General features: G+C 44.8%; 1 long non-coding RNA gene across 1 annotated transcript; it reads left to right on the top strand.

The window, feature by feature from the left end:
* Positions 1-65: 65 nt before the first annotated feature.
* Positions 66-5,521, top strand: LOC125616498. Its single transcript, XR_007347129.1, has 2 exons — positions 66-416; positions 4,054-5,521. It is a non-coding gene; the product is annotated as an uncharacterized LOC125616498 (long non-coding RNA).
* The last annotated feature ends 1,171 nt before the right edge of the window (positions 5,522-6,692 follow it).

A 6,692-nucleotide genomic window follows, 5' to 3' on the forward strand; every position in this document is an offset into this window, starting at 1 on the left:
AAAAAAAAAAAAAAAGGCCCATAACAGGTCCTATTCTCAACCAGGAAGATAAAGTCAGAGTGTCATTGTCTCCAGGGCTCCACTCAATTCTAAAGCGCAGCAAGGGTTGAGAAGAGAACCTGATGTGCTACACTTCTGATGTCTCATCTTAGCGGGGGAGAGAAGCAGAGTTTGCGCAAATGCCTCCCTCTAAAACATTAGCCCTGTAAAACAACGGGTGAGAGGTGCTTATTCCATTTAACGGACAGAACTACTAAGTCAGAGAGAGGTGAAGACGTAAGGGCAACTCGCAGAATCTTGGACCCACATCTCCTGGCTTGCCCTGAGCTGCTTGGAATATACCAGTAAGTGTATTCAAGAGGAAGGAACCTCCACGCCCCTCTCTTTGACTCCCCTCCTCCCTGGGCCTAACATGGGTAAGTCCCTCAGCTCAGGTTCGTGGGTAGATGGCAACTACTTACTCATCTCATCAGAGGGATGTATCGTTCACAAGCTCTTGAAGTTCACCTGGGAAAGAGGAACTGGGAGTGGGTGTCAATCAGAAGCCCTAAGACCAGATACACATGAGCAAACTCTGTGAGAAAAGGGAAGGAGGCAAATAGCCTGAGGTCTTAGAACTTTCCTCAAAATCAATCAGGAGTCACGTTCTGATCAGAAGGGTCGATAACAGGGTCATGAGGACCGAAATGTTCTAGGGTTTCATTTCTTTCCGCCAGCTGCCACCTGCTATTTTTTACTGGGACTCTTGTGAACAGGGCGCCTTCTTACCTGTGCTTGCTTAAAAAGCAAACACGGAAACATTTGTTAAGCTCCCCTCTCCTGTTTCTCAAAGCAGCCCAGGAAGTCAGGCTGACTGAAAGAGGCCACAGCAAACATAAACTTGGGCAGGAAGGGGTTTGGAGTGGGGGCTGGGTGGAATATATAAGTATTTATATATATATATGAATTTTTCCTTCTCAATCTCTTTATTCAGATTCCTCCGTGCTCTGCTTCAGAAATAGGCCCATCTATTTGGGAATGTGTCCTATGTATATTTCATTCCACTCTTTGCAGGAGTAATTTTCAATCCCCAGGAAAGAGCAAGACAGGGGATGGGAAGGGGTGGGCTGGCTGCCTCCTGCAGTGAGGAATGACAGCAGACAGGGTGCGGGGAAGGGCTGACATTACACAATCCCCAGATCAGCATTTCTGGGGCGGCCAGAAGGTTATTCCTCAGGGAAGCATGTTCTAAACCAGCAGAAAATAAATGCTGCTTCAAAAATAAATGTTTCAGGCCGTGACTTTCCTGGGTCAAAGAAGCCTTGTTGTTATTCTTCAGAGTAACGTGCACCAGTGTACAGAGGCCACTGCTCTGAAAGTGCTTATTTCTGAAGGTGCTGGGTCCTCATTTTCATAAAGAAATAAACTCCTATAGGCCCTTGGAATCTGATTATATTTGGAACAAAACTTCTAAATATAGGGCCATTATCTGTGCGACCGGCTCTGTCTTTTAGCCTCATTTTGTCTGTTGGCTACAGCCTGCTTCCAGAGCTTGACTGGACTGAGACCGCATCTCAATACACATCTTGGGTTCTTTTTGCTGCTTGAGGGATGTAGAGAGCAATGAGGTTCTTTTCATTAGACACACTAATATTCTCACCAAGAAAACCTTGTCTTCCTGGATTCTTCCATTTTTCTTAGGATAAAATCCCATTTGCAGAGCAAAGCCTACTACCACACACCCATCTCCTGGATGGGGAGGTTGGTTTCTGTCTTAGTGTTTTTTGATAACGGACCCACCCTCAACCTGGTTACTTAAAATTGAAGGAAGGAGTGGAGTCCAATCTATTCATTCACCAGACATTTATCTCTTGGGCCCTGTCCCATTAATACTTCCTTGTTCTACAGGACCAATGCATTTCTTGCCCTTATGGAGCTGTTTGCTCATGTTAGTAAATAATCATGTCACCTAACCTGCACAGCGTAAGTGCCTTGGGAAAGGCCTGTGAAGGCAGAGGGCGAGGGCTCAGAGTAAAAGGTAGGGGTTTGAGAACTGACTGCCACAGGAAGTGACACTTCAGATGAGACTCAACGGGTCAGGATGGGTAGTAAAGAGAAGCCAGAAAGGCAAGTGTTCAGTGGTGAGATGGCACAGGTGAGTGCCCTGGGAGAAGGCCAGCCCCTGCCACCATGCTTGCCTGGCATTGGTAAATGTGTGGCACGTGATGGGGGCACAGTGGAGGGACACCAGAGCTGAACCATACCTGGGTCAGTTGAAAGGAAACAGGAGAGAGTAGATTCCTGGAAGAGAAGAATTGACAAAGTCACAGAGGTGACCGGGACAAGGGACATGAGATGGAGAGTAGGAGGCTGGGGTAGTGTGGGCAGAGATTTGAGGCCATTGCGTCAGAATGGAGGGAGTCAGGAGTACCAGAGGTCAGCTGGGCGGTGAGGACACAGACACCTGCATTTTGGATGACTCACGTGAGGCAAGACTGAAATAGGGATCTGCTATGAGACTGCTGAAGAATCCCCTAGAACTTCTTCAGGTTAATTTTGCTTGCAAAAGCAGATGGCTATGGACTGGATTTGATCCTTGGGCTGTGGTTTGCCAATCTGCACTATAAATCACAGACTGGAGGCTCAGGGAAAGTGCGTGACACTGTCCCAAACGCAGTGCTATTCGCTTTGAAGAATGAATGCATGAAGTGAGACAACCTTGCTGATGCTCTTTCTAGGGTAACGGGTTTCTTATAGTTGAGAAATGCAATGAGTAAGTCAGTCATTAACCAGTTCTTAAAAAGTCTCCTAGCCAATCCCAAAAAACCAAATGCCGAATGTTTTCTCTGATATAAGGAGGCTGATTCATAGTGGGATAGGGAGTGGGAGCATGGGAGGAATAGACGAATTCTAGACAGGGCAGAGGGGTTGGAGGGGAAGGGAGGGGGCATGGGGTTATTAATGATGGTGGAATGTGATGATCATTACTATCCAAAGTACAAGTATGAAGACACAAATTGGTGTGAATATACTATGTATACAACCAGAGATATGAAAAAGTGTCTCTATATATGTAATAAGAATTGTAATGCATTCTGCTGTCATATATAAATTTTTTAAAAATTACATTAAAAAAAGTATCCTGAGTGCCCAGCTCTGTGCTAGGCCCTGGAGAATCCGTAAGAACAAGATTTCAGGGGCACCTTTTCGTCCATTCAGTGGGTAGGAGGGTGTTGATTGGTCACCATGGGTGTGGTCCTCAGGATTCCGTGGCGCATCTATGGCTCCTTCAGTCTTTTCATCCCCCAGCTACTCAACAGGCTTATAGTGAACTTGTACCAATGCAAGACAGGTTGGCAGAGCTCTGCCAAAGCTGGTGACCCAGCTGTGGCACCTGCCTCTGAGTTGCTTACCTTCAGGGAAGGGAACAGAGTAGATAAGCCAGTATCTTTGCTGCCAGAAAAGTACACAGGGGGGTCTGGGGGTCTTCAGAGCAGAGCTCGATGACTCCCAGCTGGAAGCGATCAAAGAGGCTGACAAGATGACATCTAGTTTCCTGTTAACCCTTTAAAGTGACATATGAGTCTGTGCAAAGACTGCAAGCAGATTCTGAGAAGACAATGCTCTTTTGTGCGTGTTACAGCCCTCAGGTCCCATCAGACAAGCCGTACAAACACTGTGTGATTTCAAAAGTCTTAGAAGTGGATTCTCTCCCCTCCTAGCAAATTGACCTTGCTGGAAGCTTGCTAGGAATTTCCCCATTTGCCAGCCCTGGAGTTGTGCACCAAAGAGAGTTGTTAATGAGTGAAAGAAAAACTAATAATAATTCTTACAAGGACTATGTGCAGAGTTGTTGTGTCTGTTCTGTAGATGGGGAAGCTGAGGCCAGGAGGATTAAGTCATTGACCAAGATCACAGAAGAGACGGAAGCAAGCCTGAAGGCTAATTCTTCAGACTCTCAGATGGCTCCCTCCCTCTCTCAGTAACCTGCAGTTTGATTTGTCTCCTTGTGTGATCTTCTTCCTTTCTGTTCAGCTCCCTGTGTGACATTTCTTTCTCTGCTGTGTTTTTCAGACACACCTCTTTCTGGTTCACTTCAACAGCCCTGCACCAGCTCCATGGACATCATCCATTGGGTCAGCACACGTGGGTCCCCTGCCCACAGGGATCTTAGCCTATTATCCAGTCCTTAATATTGGCCTTTCACCCTTTTTCTGTTCCTTTCAAATATGTCAACCAGACAACACCAAAAAGCTATTAATTATCACATTTAATCTTCTCAGTGTGACTTAACACACATTCTCAGATTACCTACCTGTATTGGACATTGTCCTGAATCCTGAGAAAGAAATACCATAAATGTAAGATCTCATTGTCTACAGTGCATATTATCGAAGGCATAAAGCCTTCAAGATAAATAGAAAATCTCCTTGAATTGGCAGTGAGGAGTCTAGGCTAAAGAAACATTCCAAATCAGGGAAAGAAGAAAATATGTGCTTTGTGGAAGACATTCGGTTAATCATTGAGGAAACTTTGTACGGTATCCAGCATACCCAGACCTTATCCACCAGCCAACCTCAGGAGAGGTGAGGGAGAAAAGGCACTCATCCCCAATTTAAGCGTAAGGATGAAGTTTAGCTGTAGAAAGACCCAAGACTGAAACGGATGGGTCTGGCCTGTTGCCTGAGTCCAGAAATTTAGTGCCTTTGATCACCTTTTGCATACAGAGACCACTCAATGAAGACCATTGGATTTTATAATTAAATGTTTTTCTCAATAGGAACAATTCCAAGAAGGCGTGTTGGCCTTAGGCCGGATTTCTAGCAACAATCATGTCATGATCAATTGGAAACGTCTGCAAATACATGTGTCATGGGAAGTGAAGAGGTGTGTGCTGTTGCTATTTTCCTAATGAATCTATGTGTCCTTGTAAAACACTTTAAGAGGGAGTAGCATTGAGGAACCGAAAGTGGCCCAGAGATCCAGCAAGCTTCCTCTGTGAATGGATTCCTCAGTCTGAAGGTTGGCGGGATTTGGGGAGGGCTAAGGGAACTGCCAAAGAAGGTGCAAATGTCAAATATGACTCCAGTTCACTGAACTGTAATTTGGTAGAAAGTTAAGAGAAATAGAAGTCGATATTACCAAGTATGAACTTCACCTTCCTGAAAACAGTGCTGCTATGGGTTCAGTTCATGGGCTGGAGTAATGAATCATAATGACACCCCTTGCTGTGACCTCGGGGAAAATATCTGGCCTTTCTTGAGGTTTCAGCGGGTTCTCTTTTGACAGGCATAGAGAAAACAAGAGGAGAGGGAAATACCCTTTCATTGTCACACTGCCAGGGAAGAAACCCACTTTAGAGGTCACAGTCGATGACGAACACACTCATGCAAATGTTGTGCTGGCTTTCGCGCTCCATTTCTTCACCGACTATGTAGCTAAGCAAAAAATGGAACAAGAAATAGTGTCTTGGGAAAACTGAAGTTGCTGGATTTGATGATAGGCCCCCTTTATATGAAAAAATAAAAGAAGTTAAGCTATAGCATTGGTGAAATGAGTTCGTTTGGGTTACTGTGACGTTTTGTGTGAACCCGGGATAGCTGGCGAAGATGACTCTGCCTGAGCATCATCATTCTGGTAATCGATGTTTCTAGAATTACAGTAGATAAACAGTGAGGTTCGGACAGCAGCATGAGCCAGAAGTCGGCTGTGGTTGCTATTGTTTGTTTTATGGCCCTTAGCTAAGAGTGGCTTTACATTTTGAGTGGCTTCATGTTCATGGATTATAGGAAGCACCTACATAATAGCCATGATTTTGCCAGTTGACTCACTTAATCTAAAATACTTACTATCTGGCCATTTAAAAAATAACCAATTCCTAGAGTAGTGGAGAATATGTAGGCTCTTGGGTAAGGGACATCTGTGTTTGAGTTCTGCTGAGACACGTCATTCATTCTTCCTGCAAATGCCTATGAAACAGATATCCTGTCTTCACTTGGCTAAGATTACACTGCCTGGGTATTATCATTTTGGCAATCAGTGTTTTTAGAATTAAAGTGGATGAACAGTGAGGTACTGCCTATCCTGGATTCACTCCTTCCTCACTCACCATCTTCTGTGTCTCTTTTTGCCAGTCGCTTCTGAACTTCCTGATGGTGTAACACTAGATCCAGAGCTTGGATCTGGAACTCTCTTCTCTTTTCATCTGGTCCTTTCAGTTCATTTCTACCCATCAGGTTTGCTAACACCTATGGGCTGATGACTTCCAAATTTGTCTTTCTAGTCTAGACCTTTCCCATAAACCCCACAGTCACACAAGAACTGTCTTCTTTGCTGTCTCTGCTCAATGTTGAACAGACATCTCAAACTTAGTTAGCATGCACACAATGGAGCTTCTGCTCTCCACCCAAACCTGCTCTTTCACAAGCCTTTCCAATGTCGATAAACGACAACTCCATTCTCCCTGTATATCAGGTTCTTCGTGTGAAAATGGGCATAGTACCTGTCTCAGAGTTGGCAAAGGATTAAGGGGATAGTACAAGGTACATGGTTCTCCTGGTTCCTGCCACAGTCTGCATTCAATAAAAGTGAAGCGTGTACCTTTCAATGCTTTTTTCCTAATGGTTCTTAGATCCATCTTTTCTTTGCTCCTCTTTCAGATCCTTATTCTCTCATTCCAGGACCATTGCAACCCACCTCTTAACTGCCATCCT

The sequence above is a fragment of the Marmota marmota genome, unplaced genomic scaffold, assembly GCF_001458135.2.
Source record: "Marmota marmota marmota unplaced genomic scaffold, marMar, whole genome shotgun sequence".
Classification (NCBI taxonomy): Eukaryota; Metazoa; Chordata; class Mammalia; order Rodentia; family Sciuridae; genus Marmota; species Marmota marmota.